This window comes from Chionomys nivalis, chromosome 14, assembly GCF_950005125.1.
Source record: "Chionomys nivalis chromosome 14, mChiNiv1.1, whole genome shotgun sequence".
In the NCBI taxonomy this organism is placed as follows: domain Eukaryota; kingdom Metazoa; phylum Chordata; class Mammalia; order Rodentia; family Cricetidae; genus Chionomys; species Chionomys nivalis.
This window is the reverse complement of record NC_080099.1, coordinates 61,450,176-61,472,311: the sequence shown is the minus strand read 5'-3', so window position 1 is coordinate 61,472,311 and position 22,136 is coordinate 61,450,176.

Here is a 22,136-nt window from a genome sequence, read left to right as displayed (position 1 = left end):
TGAGGAAACATTAAGATAGGCTACTGATGATGAGGATATGGAACAGGATGATCACAGTCTCCATGGGATGGTCCACAGGGTTCTGGGCAGGTGCCTGGATGTCTGCAAAGCACAGACTGTTTAGACAGGAATAATACAGTGATAATACAGTGTCCTAGGTTGTTCAGAATGTAAGCTTGGACTCCTGATTCTTCAGGTAGTAGGAACGTGGGCAAGTAGCCTAGTCCCCACCCACAAAGAGGTTTTTAAAATAAAGAGAGCATTTTGGGTCCAATGAAAGCAAAACAGTCCTGGAAGAGAGCAGCTAATCAGGCTGTACCTGGTGTTGAGTAGATAAGAAATGCCTCCCCCAAATTCGTGTCTTCATTCACTGTCTGTGCATACTGCCTTTACTACTGGTGTCCTTGATGTGTAAGCTCTGCCTTCAACCTCGCAAGACTGACACCAACTGTCATTTAGACACCTAACTTGTACTGTGCATCATGAGCTAAGGTTTTATTGGTGACATATACAGAAAGGAGTCAATCAGATTGAGTCAACAATCAGGATGCCCTCATATTACAGAATAAATTCGGGTGACTTGTATCTGTTCTACAATGCTTTGAAAGTCACTTGGACTGCATGTGGGGTCCTGTGAGAGCAGGGTTACTGCAGAACGCTTTGCTTCTTTGCTCCTTTTGGCAGGGATGTCTCAGCTAGGCCATATCACAACCACTTTCTTCACTTCCAGGGTCTCCTTTCAGATCTGATGATAGACTTGGTTTATGAAGGTGGGATTCATGTTTGATCTGTTTCTAGTCTGCCCTGAGTGAAAGGGACATTGGGCAATATCTGTGCACTGTTGACTTGTGATCGTCCATAAATGGACCATCAATAGGACCCAAAGATTCCTACCTTTAAAGAACTAAGATTCTGAAACTAAAAGCAAGGCTCACTTAAAATTCCAGCATCCTTTACATGAATGTGTGCTGACATTTCCCTGAGAGTCCTCTCTCTTCCTAAGTGTCAGTACTTAGGTCTATGTGAAAATCTTTACTTTGTAAAATTGAAAGTATATCATCAGCTTGCCATGGCCTATTATATCAACACTGGTCATCAATAGCCTAAAATTAAAACAATTCAAAACATAACCTATCAAAACCACTATTCTGTTTACTCTTTCCTCATTCCTTGCAATGCTTTTGTGATGGGTCATTTTAATGCAAAATTTCTGTATGTCGGTTGTAGCAAGTTCTAAAATTTATTCCATTCATGTATTTTCTCAAAATTTGGGAAACAATGTCAGTCACTTAGAGAAATTCATCAAATTTTTGGATGTAGTTTTTCTATGTTCTAAGTATTCCTGCAGAACCTACAACCAGTTCTTTTAAGATGTTAGACTTTATGTGTTTTTTGAGAAGGACACACATAGAAACTTCATCTAAATTTATCCTGCCACTTATGTTTCTCCTAGTGCCTTAGTTTATCCCAAGTATCCTGCCCAAAATATGAATTTTTCCATGAGTTCCATATAGTTATGTATGGATTTGTACACATATATAAACAGATTTATTTCTAAACTATTTAGTCCATTTAGCTTTGTTTTATTCATCTATGTGTCTAGGGACTGAATGAACTATGTCAGAGCTTGTCCCTGGAGAACACTGGTTTACCCTTTCTCAGTAGAGATTGACACCTAGCCTTGTTGTAAAGAGGAAACCTGTCTTCTTCATATATAAAAAAATATAGTCAAATTTATCCCCAAGCCCTCTATTCTTCAAGTGCCATATTTCTTGTTTTCTTCACTCCTTCTGCAAAGTCTCTCATGTTCATCTTCTTGGAAATACTTTCTCTGATAAACTTCCTTATTAATATTCTGAGTTTTGAATTCTACTTGTTTAGAGACTGATTTACTTTTTCTATGACATCTGTCTCAACTTGAAGTTTTATTCACCTGCTTTGTGCTATAGTACATATCTTTATCCCAGCACTCAGGAGGTGGTGGCAGTAAGATCCTAAGATTGAGGATACTCTTGGAATACTGACCTACTATGTTTTCTATTGCTGATAGACATCAGGACAAAAACAATGTGGGGAAGAAAGAGTTTACTTGGCTTACATGTTCTGATCAACGTCTGTCACTTAGGGAAGTTTGGGCATGAACTCAAGCAGGAGCTGAGGCACAAAACAGACAAATCTGGCAACTGTCTTTCTCATTTTACTTATACTACTTCAGACAAATTTGAAGGGGTGAACTCACCCACAGTTAGTTGGGGTTTCCCACATGATTCAACAAAAAAAACAAATGAGTCCTGTGACTGGTCATCAACTGCAAAGTCGCAAGCCTACTTTCAGATATTAACTACTCATCATATTAACATTTTTATTAGTGCACCATCTTCCTAGGAAAATGCATGGATTAGGAATAGATTATATTGGGTGAGTGAGTCCACATCCAGAAAGACAAATGCTGAAAGTTCTTTTTTTTTCTTTTTATTTATTTATTTTTTTTGATTTTTTTTATTAAATTAATTTATTTAATTATTAAAGATTTCTGCCTCGTCCCCGCCACAACCTCCCATTCCCTCCCCCTCCCCCAATCAAGTCTTCCTTCCTCCTCAGCCCAAAGAGCAAGCAGGTTTCTCTGCCCTGTGGGAGGTCCAAGGACCACCCACCTCCATCCAGTTCTATTAAGGTGAGCATCCAAACTACCTGGGCTCCCACAAAGCCATTACGTGCAATAGGATCAAGAACCCATTGCCATTGTTCTTCAGTTCTCAGTAGTCCTCATTGTCCATTATGTTCAGCGAGACCGGTTTTGTCCCATGCTTTTTCAGACCCCGGCCAGCTGGCCTTGGTGAGTTCCCGATAGAACATCCCCATTGCCTCAGTGTGTGGGTGCACCCATCGCAGTCCTGAGTTCCTTGCTCGTGCTCACTCTCCTTCTGCTCCTCCTTTGGATCGTGAGACTTCAGTCCAGTGCTTCAATGTTGGTCTCTGTCTCTGTCTTCTTTCATCGGCTGATGAAGGTTAATATTCAGGGGGATGCTTATATGTTTTTCTTTGGGTTCACCTTCTTATTTAGCTTCTCTAGAATCACGAATTATAGTCTCAATGTCCTTTATTTATGGCTAGAAACCAAATATGAGTGAGTACATCCCATGTTCCTCTTTTTGGGTCTGGCTTACCTCACTCAGGATAGTGTTTTCTATTTCCGTCCATTTGTATGCAAAATTCAAGAAGTCATTGTTTTTTACTGCTGAGTAGTACTCTAATATGTATATATTCCATACTTTCTTCATCCATTCTTCCATTGAGGGACATCTAGGTTGTTTCCAGGTTCTGGCTATTACAAACAATGCTGCTATGAACACAGTTGAGCATATACTTTTGTTGTATGTTTGGGCATCTCTTGGGTATATTCCCAATAGTGGTATTGCTGGGTCGAGAGGTAGGTTGAACCCGACTTTCCTGAGAAACCGCTACACTGCTTTCCAAAGTGGTTGCACAAGTTTGCATTCCCACCAGCAATGGATGAGAGTGCCCTTTTCTCCACAACCTCTCCAGCAGAGGCTATCATTGGTGGTTTTGATTTTAGCCATTCTGACCGGTGTAAGATGGTATCTTAATGTTGTCTTGATTTGCATTTCCCTGATTGCTAAGGAAGTTGAGCACGATCTTAAGTGTCTTTTGGCCATTTGAACTTCTTCTGTTGAAAAGTCTCTGTTCAGCTCAGTGCCCCATTTTATAATTGGATTGATTAACCTTTTATGGTCTAATTTCTTGAGTTCTTTGTATATTTTGGATATCAGACCTTTGTCGGTTGCGGGGTTGGTGAAGATCTTCTCCCAGTCAGTGGGTTGCCTTTCTGTCTTAGTGACAGTGTCCTTTGCTTTACAAAAGCTTCTCAGTCTCAGGAGGTCCCATTTATTCAATGATGTCCTTAGTGTTTGTGCTGCTGGGGTTACACGTAGGAAGTGTTCTCCTGTGCCCATGTGTTGTAGAGTACTTCCCACTTTCTCTTCTATCAGGTTCAGTGTGTTTGGACTGATATTGAGGTCTTTAATCCATTTGGACTTGAGTTTTGTGCATGGTGATAGATATGGATCTATTTTCATTCTTCTACAGATTGACTTCCAGTTTTGCCAGCACAATTTGTTGAAGATGCTCTCTTTTTTCCATTGTATACTTTTAGCTCCTTTATCGAAAATCAGGTGTTCATAGGTTTGTGGGCTAAAGTCAGGGTCTTCTATTCTATTCCATTGGTCAACTTCTCTGTTTTTATGCCAGTACCAAGCCGTTTTCAGTACTGTAGCTCTGTAATAGAGTTTGAAGTCAGGGATGGTAATGCCTCCAGACGATCCTTTATTGTATAAGATTGTTTTGGCTATCCTGGGTTTTTTGTTTTTCCATATAAAGTTGATTATTGTCTTCTCCAGATCTGTGAAGAATTTTGATGGGATTTTGATGGGGATTGCTTTGAATCTATAGATTGCTTTTGGTAGAATTGCCATTTTTACTATGTTGATCCTCCCAATCCAAGAGCAAGGGAGGTCCTTCCATTTTCTGGTGTCCTCTTCAATTTCTTTCTTCAAAGACTTAAAGTTCTTGCCAAAGAGATCTTTCACTTCCTTGGTCAGAGTTACCCCAAGGTATTTTATGCTATTTGTGGCTATCGTGAAAGGTGATGCTTCTCTGATTTCCCTCTCTGCTTCCTTATCCTTAGTGTATAGGAAGGCAACTGATTTTTTGGAGTTGATTTTGTAACCTGCCACATTCCCAAAGGTGTTTATCAGCTGTAGAAGTTCTTTGGTAGAGTTTTTGGGGTCGCTTATGTAAACTATCATATCATCTGCAAATAATGAAAGCTTAACTTCTTCCTTTCCAATATGGATCCCCTTGATCCCTTTATGTTGTCTTATTGCTATTGCTAGAACTTCAAGCACTATATTGAAGAGGTATGGAGAGAGTGGACATCCTTGTCGTGTTCCTGATTTTAGTGGGATGGCTTTGAGTTTTTCTCCATTTAATTTAATGTTAGCTGTTGGCTTGCTGTAAATAGCTTTTATTATATTTAGGTATGACCCTTGTATCCCTAATCTCTCCAAGACCTTTATCATAAAGGAGTGTTGGATTTTGTCGAATGCTTTTTCAGCATCTAATGAAATGATCATATGGTTTTTTTCTTTCAGTTTATTTATATGGTTGATTACATTGATAGATTTGCGTATGTTGAACCAGCCCTGCATCTCTGGAATGAAGCCTACTTGATCATAATGGATAACTTTTCTAATGTGTTCTTGGATTCGGTTTGCCAGTATTTTATTGAGAATTTTTGCGTCGATGTTCATGAGTGAGATAGGCCTGTAATTCTCTTTCTTGGTTGGGTCTTTGTGTGGTTTTGGTATCAGGGTAACTGTAGCTTCATAAAAGGAATTTGGCAATGACTCTTCTGTTTCTATATTGTGAAATACATTAAGAAGTATAGGTATTAGCTCTTCTTGGAAGTTCTGGTAGAATTCTGCATTGAAACCATCTGGTCCTGGGCTTTTTTTGGAAGGGAGATTTTTGATAACTGTTTCTAATTCTTCGCGACTAACAGGTCTATTTAGATCGTTCACCTGGTCTTGGTTTAGGTTTGGTATATGGTACTTATCTAAAAAAGTGTCCATTTCTTTTGCATTTTCCAGTTTTGTGGCATACAGGCTTTTGTAGTAAGATCTAATGATTCTCTGAATTTCCTCTGTGTCTGTGGTTATGTCCCCCTTTTTATTTCTGATCTTATTTATTTGCGTGTTCTCTCTCTGTCGTTTAATTAGTTTGGATAGGGGTTTGTCAATCTTGTTGATTTTCTCCAAGAACCAACTTTTTGTTTCATTGATTCTTTGGACTGTTTTCTGTGTTTCTATTTTGTTGATTTCTGCCCTCAGTTTGATTATTTCCAATCTTCTACTCCTCCTGGGCGCGTCTGCTTCTTTTTTTTCTAGAGCTTTCAGGTGTGCTGTTAAGTCCCCAATGTATGCTTTCTCCGTTTTCTTTAAGTGGGCACTTAGTGCTATGAACTTTCCTCTTAGCACTGCTTTCATCGTGTCCCATAGGTTTGAGTATGTTGTCTCTTCGTTTTCATTAAATTCAAGGAAGACTTTAATTTCTTTCTTAATTTCTTCCTTGACCCAGGTGTGGTTCAGTAGTTGACTGTTCAGTTTCCATGAGTTTGTCAGCTTTCTGGGGGTAGCATTGTTGGTGGCTTCTAATTTTAATCCGTGGTGATCTGATAAGACACAGGTGGACACTGATATTTTTTTGTATCTGTGGAGGTTTCCTTTGTTTCCAAGTATGTGGTCAATTTTCGAGAAGGTTCCATGAGCTGCAGAGAAGAAGGTGTATTCTTTCCTATTTGGGTGGAGTGTTCTATAGATGTCTGTTAAGTCCATTTGATTCATTACCTCCAACAATTCTCTTAATTCTCTATTAGTTTTCTGTCTGATTGACCTGTCCATTGGTGAGAGAGGTGTGTTGAAGTCTCCTACTACTAGTGTGTGTGATTTGATGTCTGCCTTGAGTTTTAGCAATATTTCTTTTATATAAGTGGGTGCTTTTATATTAGGGGCATAGATATTCAGGATTGAGACTTCATCCTGCTGAATCGTTCCTGTTATGAGTATAAAGTGTCCCTCTCGATCTCTTCTGATTGATTTTAGTTTGAAGTCAGTTTTGTTAGAAATTAGTATGGCCACACCTGCTTTTTTCTTAGGACCATTTGCTTGAAAAACCTTTTCCCAACCCTTTACTCTGAGTAGATGCCTGTCTTTGTGGTTGAGATGAGTTTCTTGCAAACAGCAGACTGTTGGATCCTGTTTTCGTATCCAATCTCTTAGCCTGTGCCTTTTTATTGGTGAATTGAGACCATTAATATTAAGTGATATTAATGACCAGTGGTTGTTAACTCCGGTTATTCTTACTGCTTTTGGTAGAAGAGTTTGTGTGTCTCCTTTCTTTGAGTTGTGCTGTTGAAGGGTCGCTAGATGCCTGGGTTATTGTAGGCAGTGTTGGCAATGTTGGATTCCTTGGGTTGTGATTTTCCTTCTATTACTTTCTGTAGGGCTGGATTTGTGGCAACGTATTGTTTAAATTTGTTCTTATCCTGGAATGTCTTGTTTTCTCCATTGATAGTGAACGATAGCTTGGCTGGGTATAGTAGTTTGGGTTTGCATCCATGGTCTCTTAGTTTCTGTAGTACCTCTATCCAGGACCTTCTGGCTTTCATGGTTTCCATAGAAAAGTCAGGTGTAAGTCTGATCGGTTTACCTTTATAAGTTACTTGGCCTTTTTCCTTTGCAGCTCTTAATATTTTTTCTTTAATCTATATATTTTGTGTTTTGATTATTATATGGTGAGGGGACGTTTTTTTTTTATCCAGTCTGTTTGGTGTTCTGTATGCTTCTTGAATATTCAAAGGAATATCTTTCTTTATGTTGGGGAAGTTTTCTTCCATAATTTTGTTAAAAATGTTTTCTGGACCTTTGAGCTGTGCCTCTTCTCCTTCTTCTATCCCTATTATTCTTAGGTTTGGTCTTTTTATTGTGTCCCATATTTCCTGAATGTTTTGTGATGAGAATTTGTTGGTTTGGGTGTTTTCTTTGATCAGTCTGTTTATTTTCTCTATGTTGTCTTCAGAATCTGAGATTCTTTCTTCTATCTCTTGTATTCTATTGATTATGCTTGTTTCTGTAGTCTCTGCTCGTTGACCTATATTTGCCATATCCAGCTGGTCCTCAGTTTGTGTTTTCTTCCTTGCTTCCATTTCAGTTTTCAATTCTTGGACTGTTTCCATTACCTGTTTGATCGTTTTTTCTTGGCTTTCCAGGGTATCATTTACGTATTTACTCATTTCTTCAAACTTTTTGTTATACTTCTCATCCATTTCTATGAGGGCGTTTTTTACATGTTGTTTAAGGGACTCTATTGCTTTCAAAAAGTCAGTTTTTTCCTCTTCTCCTGTGTTAGGGTGTTCAAGTCCTTGTGTTGTAAGATCATTGGGTTCTGGTGTTTTCATGTTGTTTTTCAGATTGTTGGGTGAATTCTTGCCTTGGCGTCTGCCCATCTCCTCTTACCGATGCTATCTGTTGGGTTTGATTTAATTGTAGCAGGGCAATCTTCTCTCAGTGCGGGCTTCACTGTTTCTTGCCCGCACTATCCTGCATCCAGTGCCTCCGCCGCCCGGGCCTGCCTGCCTGTGCCTCCGCCGCCCGGAACTGTCTGTGCGCCGGTGCCTCCGCCGCCTAGGCCTGCCTGCCTGTGCCTCCGCCACCTGGGCCTGCCTGCCGGTGCCTCCGCCACCCGGGCCTGCCTGCACGCCGGTGCCTCTGCCGCCCGGACTTGCCTGCGTGCCGGTGCCTCCGCCGCCCGGGCCTGCCTGCGCGCCGGTGCTTCCACCTCCTAGGCGTGCCTGCTGGTGCCTCCGCCACCAGGGCCTGCCTGCCGGTGCCTCCGCCGCCAGGAACTGTCTGTGCGCCGGTGCTTCCGCTGCCTAGGCCTGCCTGTGAAAGTTCTTTACATAGACAGTTTTCAGCTTCCATTCTTCAGATACGAGTATAAAACATGGAGGAAGAAACAGCGGAGAAGCTACCTGGGATGGCTGAATAATTTGAAGTATATGTGTGAGATTTTGCTACAGTGGTGAGGATATTAAGTAGGAGCTGAAACCAAACTATGTATGTATTTGTAGGACTTTGGATGTATGGAGGACATATGCGGTAGTTGTTAACATAGCCATGTTTGTGTAAGAGGCTGTGGCTACAGGAGAGGAAAACAAGGAAGACCTGCATCTCAGTACCTTGGTGGGACTTTGATTAGAGTGCAAGATACATATAGAAATTCACATAAAGCTGTGGGCTGAGGTAGGAGTTGTGGTTGAGTTTGAACTCAGAGGAGCATACAAGTAATCACATTTTTGTCATGCAGGGAGGAATCAATACGAAGAACCAGACACATAGACATGCAGATATTTGTGATGCTTTGCCTATTAAGCCTAGACTTGTGGTGTGTGTGTGTGTGTGAGAGAGAGAGAGAGAGAGAGAGAGAGAGAGAGAGAGAGAGAGAAAGAAAGAGAGGGGAGAGAGGGAGAGTGAAGGGGGAGGGAGAGGGACATGGAGAGGGACATGGAGAGATTCAGTTCCTACATGTGGTTCTTCGGATTTATGGCAGGAAGAAACAAAGAGGCCATGACACCTAGACCTGTCCTTATTCTCACAGCTTTATACCCTCAGCTTGGTTTTATTTTTGAGTGTACTTATCAGGAGTTGATATTCAGCCATAGATGACTTTAGGTGTAGGGCAGTGATGAAGGAGTTACTCTCATTGGTTAATAAAGAAACTGCTTTGGCCCATTTGATAGGTCAGCCCTCAGGTGAGTGGAGTAGACAGAACAGAATGCTGGGAGGAAGAGGGAAGTGAGGCAATCGCCATGCCTCTCCTCTCTGAGGCAGACGCGATGAAGCTCCAGCCCAAGATGGCCGCAGGTCAGATCTGTTGAATCTTTCCCAGTAAGACACCACTTCATGGTGCTACACAGATTACTAGATATGGGTTAAAGCAAGATATGAGAGTTAGCAAAAAGAGGCTAGATATAATGGGCCAGGCAGTGTTTAAATGATTATGGTTTGTGTGTAAAAGTTTATTAGAATAATAGGTATAGAAAAAGCAGAAGTTCAACCCAAAAGCATAGAAAATGTATTTAACAAAATTGTAGAAGAAAACTTTCCCAACCTAAAGAAAGATATGCCTATGAAGATACAAGAAGCTTAAAAAACAACAAATAGACTGGATTCAAAAAGAGTCCTCTTTCCACATAATAATCAAAACACTAAATTTACAGGGCAAAGAAAGAGTATTAAGAACTGCAATGTAAAAAGGCCAGGTAACATATAAAGGTAGACCTATCAGAATTACATCTGATTTCTCATTGGAGACAATGAAAGTCAGAAGGTCATGGTCAGGCATTATACAGACATTAAGAGACCACAGATGCTAACCCAGACCACAATACCCAACAAAACATTCAATCACCACAGAAGGACAAAATAAGATACTCCATGACAAAACTAGATTTTACCAATACCTAGCCACAAACCCAGCCCTATATAAAATGCTAGAAGGAAAGCTCCATCCCAAGAAAGTTAGCTACACCAATAATAACATAGACAATTGATTGTCTCATAGCAGCCAATCCCAAAGAAGGAGAAAACTCACAAATTAATATCACCAACATTGAAAACTAAGTTATCAGGAGATAGCAATCATTGGTCACTAATATCTCTTTATGTAAATGGACTCAACTCACCTATCAAAAGGCACAGACTAACAGACTGGATACAAAAACTGAATTGATCACTAAATATCTACATAAAGAAGCTGGAAAAAATCCCACACTAGTTTGAATTAACAGAACATTTGAAAACTTTAGAACAAAAAGAAGCAAACTCACCTAAGAGAACTAGATGGAAGGGAATAATCAAATTGAGAGATGAAATCAACAAAATAAAAACAAAGAAAACTATACAGAGAATCAATGAGAAAAAGAGTTGGTTCTTCAAGAAAATCAAGAAAATAGACAAACCTTTATCCAAACTAACCAAAAGGCAGAAAGAGAATATTCAAATTAATAAAATCAGAAATGAAAAGGGGGACATAACAACAGACATGAAAAAATACAGAGAATAATCATGTCATAATACAAAAATCTGTACTCTACAAAATTGGAAAACTTAAAGGAAATAGACAACTTTCTGGATAAACATCACTTACCAAAATCAAGACCAGATAAGCAAATTAAACAGATGTATAACTACTGAAAAAATACACGCAATCATCAAAACTCTCCCAACCAAAAAAGCCCAGGACCAGATGGCTTAAGTTAAGAATTGTTCTACAAAACTTTCAAAGAGTAACTAATACCAATACTCCTCAACTTATTCCACACAATAGAAACAGAAGGAACATTGCCAAACTCTTTTTAAGAGGCTACCATTACCCTGGTACCCAAACCACAGAATAATATTACTAAGAAAGAGAATTACAGACCAATCTCACTCATGAACATTGATGCAAAAATACTAAAGAAAATACTGGCAAATTGAATCCAAGAACAAATCACCACCATCATACACCATGATCAAGTTGGCTTCATCCCAAAGATTGTTCAACATACAAAAATCTGTCAACATAATCAATTATATAAACAAACTAAAAAAATAAAAAAAAAAACGTGATCATCTCATTAGATGATAAAAAACCTTTCAACAAAATACAACATCCCTTCATGATAAAGGTCTTGAGAACAGCATGGATACAATGAATATACCTAAACATAATAAAGATAATATACAGCAAGCCAACAGCCAATATCAAACTAAATGAAGAGAAATTCACAGCAATCCCACTGAAATCAGGAATAAGGTTGTCCACTCTTTCCATATCTACTCAATATAGATCTTGAGGTCCTAGCTAAAGCAATAAAACAACAAAAGTAGATCAAGGGGATACAAATTGAAAAAGAAGTCAAACTCTCACTATTTGCTGATGATATGATAGTTTACATAAGAGACCCCAAAAATTCTACCGAGGAACTTCTACAACTCATAAACACATTCAATAATGTAGCAGGATACAAGATTAACTCAAAATATTAGTAGCCCTCGTTTACACATCTGATAAATGGGCTGAGAAAGAAATCAGAGAAACATCACTATTCACAATAGTCACAAACAGTATAAAATATCTCAGAGTAACTCTAAGCAAACAAGCGGAAGACTTGTATGACAAGAACTTTAAATCTTTGAAGAAAGAAATTGAAGAATACACCAGAAAGTGGTAAGAGCTCTCATGCTCTTGAGTAGGTAGAATTAGTATAAAAATGGCAATCTTACCAAAAGCAATCTACAAATTCAATGCAATGCCCATCAAAATCCCAGCGAAATTCTTCACAGACCTGAAAGAATGGTACTCAACTTCATACAGAAAAGCAAATCCCAGGATAGACAAAATAATCCTGTACAATAAAAGAACTTGTGGAGGCATCACAATCCCTGACTTCAAACTCTACTATAGAGCTACAGTACTGAAAACAACCTGGTATTGGCATAAAAACAGACAGGAGGATCATTGGAACTGAATTGAAGACCCGCATATTAATCCACACACCTATAAATACCTGATTTTGGGCAAAGAAGCAAAAAATATCAAATGGAAAAAAAGAAAGCATATTTAACAAATTGTGCTCATGTAACTGGATATTAACACATAGAAGAATGAAAATAGTTCTGTATCTATCACCACATATAAAACTCAAGTCTGAATTGATCAAAGACTTCAACATAAAAGCAACCACAATGAATCTCATAGAAGAGAAAGTGGGAAGTACACTTGAGCACATTGGCACAGGAGACCACTTCCTAAATATAACCCCAGTAACATAGACACTGAGAGAAACAACTAATAAATGGGACCTCCTGAAACTGAGAAGCTTCTGTAAAGCAAAGGACACTGTCAACAAGACAAAACAACAGCCTACATAATCTTCACTAACCCTACATCAGACAGAGGTCTGATTTCTAAAATATACGAATAACTCAAGAAATTGGTCATCAAAAGAACAAATAATCCAATAAAAATGGAGTACAGACCTAAACAGGGAACTCTCAACTGAGGAATCTAAAATGGCTAAAAGCACTTAAGGAAATGTTTAACATCCTTAGTCATCAGAGAAATGCAAATCAAAACAACTCTGAGATTCCATCTTACACTTTTAAGAATGGCCAAGACAAAAACCCTGATGACAACGTATGTTTGAGAGGTTGTGAGGTAAAGGGAACAGTCCTTCATTGCTGGTGGGAGTGCAAGCTTGTACAGCCCCTTTTGATGGCAGTGTGGCGATTTCTCAGAAAATTAGAAGATAACCCTCTTCAAGACCCAGCAATACAACTTTTGGGTATATATCCAAAGGATGCTCAATCATACCACAAGAGCATGCGTTCGATCAACTATTTTTATAGCAGCATTGTTTGTCATAGCTAGTACCTGAAAACAACTTAAATGCCCCTCGACCAAAGAATGGATAAGGAAAATGTGGTACATTTACACAATGGAGTACTACACAAAAGGAAAAAAAAATAATGACATCTTGAAATTTGCAGGAAAATGGATGGAACTAGAAAACATCATATTAGGTGAGGTAACCCAGACTCAGAAGGACGATTATCATATGTACTGACTCATAAGTGGTTTTTAAACATAAAGCAAAGGAAACCAGCCTACAAATCACAATCCCAGAGAAGCTAAACTGCAATGGGGACCCTAAAAGAGACATACATGGATCTAATCTACATGAAAAGTAGAAAAAGACAAGTTCTCCTGAGTAAATTGGGAGCATGGGAACCTTGGGAGAGGGTTGAAAGGGAGGGGAGAGGAAGGGAGGGGAGCAGAGAAAAATGTAGAGCTCCAGAAAATCAATAAAAAAGACTAGGTCTTAGGTTAGCACACTCATCATGCTCATCACTGTATCTTCTCAGGTTGAACTCTAGGTTCACTCTTTCTCACTTTGTGAAGTAATAGCTTTCTTTTTTTCTTTTTTTTTTTTTTGATTTTCGAGACAGGATTTCTCCGTAGCTTTTGGTACCTGTCCTGGAATTAGCTCTTGTAGACCAGGCTGGCCTCGAACTCACAGAGATCCACCTGCCTCTGCCTCCCGACTGCTGGGATTAAAGGCGTGCGCCACCACCGCCCGGCTTAGTTTTATTCTTTGTACAGAAAGGCCAGGTATTAACGTTATCATGAGTAATGACATTTAAATATATCCCAGAGATTCATTGATCAATCTTCACCCATACTAGGAGTAGGAGGAGATAAGCTGTTAAAGCTTCAAACAGTGGCAAAAATCAGCACCAAGCAGTATTAAAATCCTGCACACACATATTTATGATTATCCAAGACTCTGAAATAAACTTAAATATGTGTGGGCAGGATTTTAATACTGCTTGGAGATGGAGGGAGGGTGGATATGGGAGCAGGGAAGAAAATATCTTAACTAAGGGAGCCATTTTAGGGTTGGCAAGAGATTTGGCTGTAGAGGGGTTCCCAGGTGTCCAAGGAGATGTGCCTAGCTAGGTCCTTGGGCAGCTGAGGAGAGGGTTCCTGAACTGGCCTTCTCCCGTAGTCACACTGATGAATATCTTGCATATCACCATAGACCCTTCATCTGGCAATGGATGAAGATAGAGACAGAGAACCCAGATTGGAGCACTGTACTGAGCTCCCAAGGCCCAGATGAAGAGCAGAAGGAGGGAGAACATGAGCAAGGAAGTCAGGACTGCGAGGGGTGCGTTCACCCACGGAGATGGTGGGGCTGATCTAATGGGAGCTCTCCAAAGCCAGCTGGACTGGGACTGAAAGAGCAAGTGATCAAACCGGACTCTCTGAATGTGGCTGACAATGAGGGCTGACTGAGAAGCCAATGATAATGACACCGGGTTTTAATCCTACTGCATGTTCTGGCTTTTTGGGAGCCTAGTCTGTTTGGATGCTCACCTTCCTAGACCTAGATGGAGTGGGGAGGACCTTGGACTTCCCACAGGGCAGGGAACCCTGACTTCTCTTAGGACTGGAGAGGGAGGGGGAGGGGGAAGGGGGAGAGGGAGGAAAACAGGAAGATAGGAGGAGGTGGAAATTTTTAATTAATAAATAAATAAATAAATAAATAAATAAATAAATAAATAAATAAAAGATTATTTAAGAGTGGTTTACCCAAGAGAATTTTGAGAGATGGCTGCTTTCTTAGGTTTCTGCTGAATCCCACTTTGAGAAAGTCCAAGTAAACTCTCGCTCTGCTCCTGGCCATGGCTGTCAATCAGTCTCAGTAGATGGTAGGAATGTCTGCTTGGGTCCCTGCTGAAATAGCCCCTCTTTAATTGCAGGGCTTTTTTTTTTTTTTTTTTTTTTTTTTTGTATTTCGAGACAGGGTTTCTCTGTGGCTTTGGAGCCTGTCCTGGAAGTAGCTCTGTAGACCAGGCTGGTCTCGAACTCACAGAGATCTGCCTGCCTCTGCCTCCCGAGTGCTGGGATTAAAGTCGTGCGCCACCATCGCCCGGCCTTGCAAGGCTCTTTTTAATGGTTACTTTTATCTTTTCTTAAGAAGGGAAGATCTATAAGCAAACATTTTACTTAGCTCATTGAGTTCCTAATTATCACTTAAATTGGAATTTCTTATGTATCTCTGGCAAGAGTTCTGTACAAACAACCCATCTGTTGTCCTGTGGCAAGTGCAGCCTCCAACTCATGTTTACTCAACACTCACTTATTTATTATATAATGGTAGACAAGGAATTAATGATGAATGAATGCTGATTTTTTATATTTGTGAGTCATAATTGAAGATTATAATCAGAAATGTGACATTATTTTCATACAATACATAACTTCATTGACTATAAAGCACATATGATTATGCAGGTATCAGTGATATTTAAGTATTGTGATCACTATACACTCTTGGGAAATAGTATTTCAACTTTCTATACTTATAATACCTTTCTATCACATGACAATTATTTATTATGTTGGATTTTATGTTGTTATTTTTGAAAATGTTCTGTTGTTACAGTCTGGTAATGTTGAGTGTGTGTATGTGTGTATGTTTGTAACACCTCTGAACATCATTACATGCATGTGCTCTGAAGGCCAAGGCCATGTCTTCCTAGATCACTTGCTACCCTATTACTTATTATGGCATGAACTCTCACAATGAACTAAACAATTGCCTAGAGTAGCTTGTCAACCAGCTCCAGGTATCTCCCTGTTTCTATCCCCTGTTGCCGACACTGGGATAGCAAGTGCACACAGCCTCATCAGGCACTTTAGTGAGTTTTGGGAATCCAAACTGAGGTCTTGATGCCATCTGCTTAACAGATACTTCTCTGGCTGAGCCATCTCAAAGCCCTTCTTCCTCTTTAATCTTGGATCATAACTAGCATAAAGAAAAATTACCAACTCCCGAAATCCAGTAAAAGATCTGTAAAATAATCATAAAACTATGATTGCAGGCAATAATATACTTTTGAGTCATGCTTTATTATTCATAGAACTCATTTCCAAACTGGTCTTATTTGATCTTTGGGACTGTGCTTTGCACTGCAGAAATCAAGGGAACGCAAATGATCCTTCATGCTTATTTCAAAGGCAGGGAAAAACATTTCTGAAAACTACATTTTGTGGCTTTGTATAAAATCTGTTGTCAAAATCATTTAAAGGCAAAACTATTTTATATTTTATGAGACTGTTTATAGATCTTACTTTTTATATATTTTATATATGCTTTCTGTATGTATATGATATTACTGAAATTATTTCAGTCATCCCAGACTGGTAAAGCCTGTGTGTGTGTGTGTGTGTGTGTGTGTGTGTGTGTGTGTGTGTGTACTGTGTTTCAATATGAGATACTTTATTAGACCATGATTTATATGAAATAACATGCTAAATATGAACTATGTAATTTTCCCAAATTTGAATTGAAATACAATTGTATTTTAAATCAAATTTCAGGTTGTTATTTGTGAACACGGTCTTTGTAAGAAGGTCACCAGTGGCAAGCAGTCAACATAGGTTGAGAATTCAAATCCTTGTGATGAGTTTAGTCAACAAAGCAGTTTGGCTTCTACTTTGCCAAACCTTTTACCTTTCACGAACACACACACATGCACACTCAGAGAGAGAGAAAGAGAGAGAGAGAGCATTTAAGCATCATCATTAAGTAATGTGAAGGTAATTTTCGTCAGTTCCCACAATTTTGTCATTTTCTTGGTCGAGGATTTCACAGTGAATTTCTTTGTTTTGTCTTCTCCAGTTCCTCAGTCTCCTTTGTCATGCAAGACCTTGATATTCTTGAATAATATGTAGATGTTTTGTACAATGTCTTTCAATTTAGATTTCTTTTAAATGGACTTTGAAATTACTTGATGAAATGGTGTGTACTGTCAGTGTTGAAGTCACTGGGCCCTGGATGTGCCCATTTTCCTCTGTAGCTATGTAGTATCCTGCTGAGAGATGCTGAGCTTTATGCAAACAATGCTCTTATGTCACACACTAGCTCAATACTTGCAACACGGGAACATTTAATATTCTGCTGTTCACCTAATGCTGATTTCCTATTGCCAACATTTCTTATTTCTAATATTTCTTCTACAAAAGTGGATAAAAGATTTCATTCCTAACCAAGAAACTATCTCTATATGTCAACTGTTCACAAAGGAAAAATTGCTTTCTCTGATGGAGTTCCATTGGATATACAAACCACACTTAGGGCAGCCCCCATTTCTAGCAGTAGATAGGCAACAAGAAATGAATGCAATAATACTTCTGGAGATTTTTGCCTCAAATGCTTTATTTGGGTAATTTTTTTTACATTATTTGTCTTTTGCTTTAATATTACAGTACTCAATTTTGTGTTTTTAGGATTCCATGTATCTCTCTGTGTGACAGTGTATGTGTTTCTCCTGTTATTCTTTCTTCTGTTTTATTTATTGATTTATTTGCCTTTTTCTGTCTGTGCTTTGTTGTTGCTGGTTAGTTGTTTTTTTGTGTTCTTTTGCTTGTTTGTTTTTGTTTTTTGTTATTGTTTTTTCCTCTTTTTTGCCTAAAGAGAAAGAAAGAAGGCTCAGAGTTGAATGAGTATGGAGGTGGGTAGGATCTGAGAGGAGATGAAGGAAGAGGAAACCATAATCACAGCATATTGTATGAAAAAAAAATTACCTTTTAATTAAAATAATTTAAATCTCATTATTTTCTAACAGGTACAGAAAATACTTCAACCCAGGACAACTACTTATACCAAATAATACACACACACACACACACACACACACACATATACATATATATTTCCTCTGAAATAAAACTTCCAGACATGCAATAAACACTTGGGGCCACAAAAAGAGAAATTCAGAGCAGTTTGTTGATGGACAGTGACCATATATTTGTTATTTGTGGGTGTTCTGAGTGCCATTTGTGGAATTTATAGTAAACGGGAAAAAATTGGAGAATTTACCTTACCCACTGTTCCCTCCAAGGTGGTTGCTTCAGGAAACACCAATTATAATAACAAGGAGTCTCTTTTAAGTTCAGGCAGGTAAACAATGCTACTCTGTATTGCTTCTATCTTGTTATACACATTGTTTATTTGACACTTAGCTCCAGCTTACTGGTTATTAACTATGGAATAAAGTACTTAGTCTTAAACATTTTCTCTCTGGAGCTTTCTTTTAATATAAAGCAATAATATTTAATATTAAAGTAGAAAATATGAAACTATAAAAAAAGGTTGTTTTAAAGTAAGTTTATGATTGTAAGTTAAATATAATAAATTATATATATTGTGTTTACAACTTAAATGCTTTAATTTTATTTTCAAATAAAACCTAGAATGCCTTTTCTTTTAATATATTCTATCTTTATGGACTAGAGCCTACTAACTTATAGCCTCAGGAAGATATTTCTCTCCTTCCTATGTCTACAAAATTATTTTTACAGTAATGTATTCAGATCTACAAAATGACAATTTGGTTCAATTAATTCAAAATACTACATTTTTAAAGCAAGACAAAAATTAGACATAATCATTTTCCTGCCTCTAGTCCTTGAAAATCTAGATGATGTAAGCAACAATGTATATGTTATATACATTTCTAATGGAACTCAGAGTCATGGCATCTGAATACAACTGCAGGTTCTAAAATCATAACAGAGTTGAGGTAAGATGGTGAAAACCCACCATGTCGACTACATTTATAAAGGAAAACCTTGATGGGTTGCCCTTCCACAGCAGTACACTGATTATAATCCTTGTTTTTGTTCACGGATGATTAAGCAGTTAGTAATGGAGTGTGCATTTCTCTATTATTATAGTAAGTATGATAATACTGATGATGTAATTTATTTTACCATGAAATCTCTATTTTGCTCTTATAACCTTTAATATATAGCTGCTTGAAATATTGTAAGTGAATGCTCTCTGGTACTGTAGAAAACTTATACAAACATAAACTAAACATGACAGAAAACTTAATAGAATATAATCTACCACAAGCTCACAATTGTAAATTATTGTTCACAGGAAGGGCAATATATTAAAGTCAGCAAAGCCAATAAAATTATAAAAATGCAAAACAGAAATCATGAGCTTCTAACAGAGAATACAATTATTCAATGTCTAGGCCCATAGTGGCAGTTAAACATTTTAATTGAACTTTCCTCTCATCAAGTTCTTAACAAATACACACACACACACACACACACACACACATATATATATATATATATATATATATATATATATATATATCACGTAGTGCATTAATTTCTACTTGGTGTTAAACTTATAATAAGAGAGCTCTGGTACATTTTATACCAAGACAATATTGGATAAACTCTCATTATGAGGAAAGGGTCTCTCACCTGTGCATGCCATTTAACTCATGGGACCACTGTCACTGTCTGCTTCTGAGCATGAATTACTACCACTAGGAATGAGAATCAAACTTAAGCCTGTCTGTATGGGACTTACACTTAAACTTCATATATAACATTTATTATGTTTTACTCAGTGAACGCTTTATGAAATGTGAAATTCAGCACACTACTCATACTTGCCTTGTAAAGGACTATATCACCACTCAGGTTAACAGCCACAGGATATTAAAAGAAAATCTTGAGAGGAAAGTTAAGTTTCCACATGAAGTTGCTGTATTCAAGTGGGGAAGTTTGTACTAATTACCATGTGTCTTTCTAAATATTATTTCTTGTTTGTAAAGATGGTCACATCCTCTAGGGTTGAATGCTGTGTTAAATCAGGAAGCACTTGTAGAATCTGGTTGCTGTGAGCAGCTCTAAATACCCCTTGTCTGGTTGGAAAGAGATTGCATTCATCAGTGAGTCAGAGCAACAACAACCAAACCGTCTCAGCTGTGCTACCAAGCAGGGCAAGACTGAAAGCAAAAAGCCAAAAGCAAACCCCCCACTATTTCAAAATGAATTTGGATCTTTCAGTGAAAATCTTCAGAAATGAAGATATTTACAATATGAATTTTCCTTAGCAAACATTACAAATAATGTTTTATTAATTCTTTGAGATTTTCATACAGTGTACTTTGATCAAAATCGTCTTCCTCCTCAACTCCTCTCAAATCACCTCATCTCACTATCCACCCTACTTATATTCTCTCTCTCTCTCTCTCTCTCTCTCTCTCTCTCTCTCTCTCCCCCTCTCTCTCTCTCCCCCTCCCTCCCTCCCTCTCTTCCTCCCTCCCCCACCCCATCGATTGAGTCCAATTCACATTGGTTACAGACTCCTGGGAACAGAGCCTGACCTGGACTGTAGTCAATATACCAAGCGTCACACTATTGAAGAAATAGACTTTTCTCCTACCAACAACTTAATGAAAATTCCTCAGCGAGGGGACTGTATGACCCACTCCTCTTCCCAATGCTGGGATTGCATCTGGTTTGAGCTTGCACAGATCTTATCACATTGTCGTAGTTACTATGAGTCCATATGAACATGTGTCATCTTGTGTCTGTAAAACAGCTTTCTTGAAGTCATCCATGACTTTTGGCTCCGACAATATTTCTATTCCCTTTTCCATGTAGTTTCCTGAGCCTTTAGTGAGTAGAGTGTGATATGGACATCACGTTTAGGAACGACCACTCCAAAGTCTTACTCTATATGTGTTATCTAGTTGAGGGTCTCTGTGTTAATTGTCATTCACTCCAAGAGTTTCTCCGATGAAGTTTGAGCAATGCACTGATATATGGATATAGCAATAATTCACTAAGAGACATTTTGTTGCTATGTCCACTTAGCAAGGTGAAAGTAGTTGCTTCTCCCCTAGGGCTGATGACTTGCTTAGCCACGGGTTTGGAGTCTTATTGTCAGTGTGAAGTATAGGTCTAATTTCTATATTCTGTTTTCCTTTCCTTGAAAGAGTCCCACCTTTCTCTCATTAGAAACTTTATTAAAATATTAAATTATTTCCCTTAAGCCTATATGAGTACATGTCTATGTGTGGGTATGTACACAGGAGTGCAATTCATGGGGAGGCCAGAAGGTGGCGTCAGATCTCCCTGGAACTGGTGATATAAGAGGTTGTGAGACTCCCAACATGGATGTCATGAATGAAACTCAGGTATCTTATAAACTTTCCTTCCAAAGAATACCAAAGTTCTATACATCTCAACCTAAGTCAATTTCTTTCCTCCTTTTCTAAGAGTGATTCTATTTGTGTTAACCTAATGACATATTAATGCCAAGCTTTCTGTCCTCCATCCACATATAGTGACTGTTTTATGTGTAATAAATACATTGCCCAAGATTTCTTTAAGATTACAGCTTATGATAGTGTAGTGATGGTGAAGAATTACGCTATAGTAATCTTTATTCAAGAAAATAATGCCTGAGTTGTTGTGGTAAATTTGTGTGTGTGTGTGTGTGTGTAAAATCTTTGTGTCTTGAGGTTTACATTATACATGAGTATTACTCATTCTAAAAATGAAAGCCGTCTTTGCTACCTTTACAGAGAAGAATAAAAATACTGCTTTAAGAAGTCACTGGATAATTATGATGTATTTTGAATTTTGTATGGCCTGGATTTGTTCCATAAATTCTGTTTTAATATTTTGCTAAAGGGGATTCAAGCTGACCTCCAGCCACATAAAGGATCCTTAAGAAAGGTTGAATGACCTTGCTTCAGAGGTTTAACAAAAGTAATTTAATTATGTATGAGTAAGAGTAAGCCAGGCCTCAAAAGACTCCTAGGTCGAAAGAGCAGAGAATTCCTCATGGCTGGAAACTCCAGAGTTTTGGAAGTAGTGATTTTGTGTGGGCAGGCTCTTTCTTTGGACTTTCCTTTTGCGTTTTTTGTTGTTGTTGTTGTTTTTGGTTTTGGTAAATCTGAAGAGAAAAGATACTCAACCACAAAGTTACAACTACTGGCATTTGGAAACGGACTATACACTTGGTAGGAAGGCATTTCTGCTTGAGGTGAAATATCCAAGATAAGGTTACTGTTTGTGGGAGGTGCTGAGAAGGCGAAGTAAGCATTGGAATCACCCCTGAA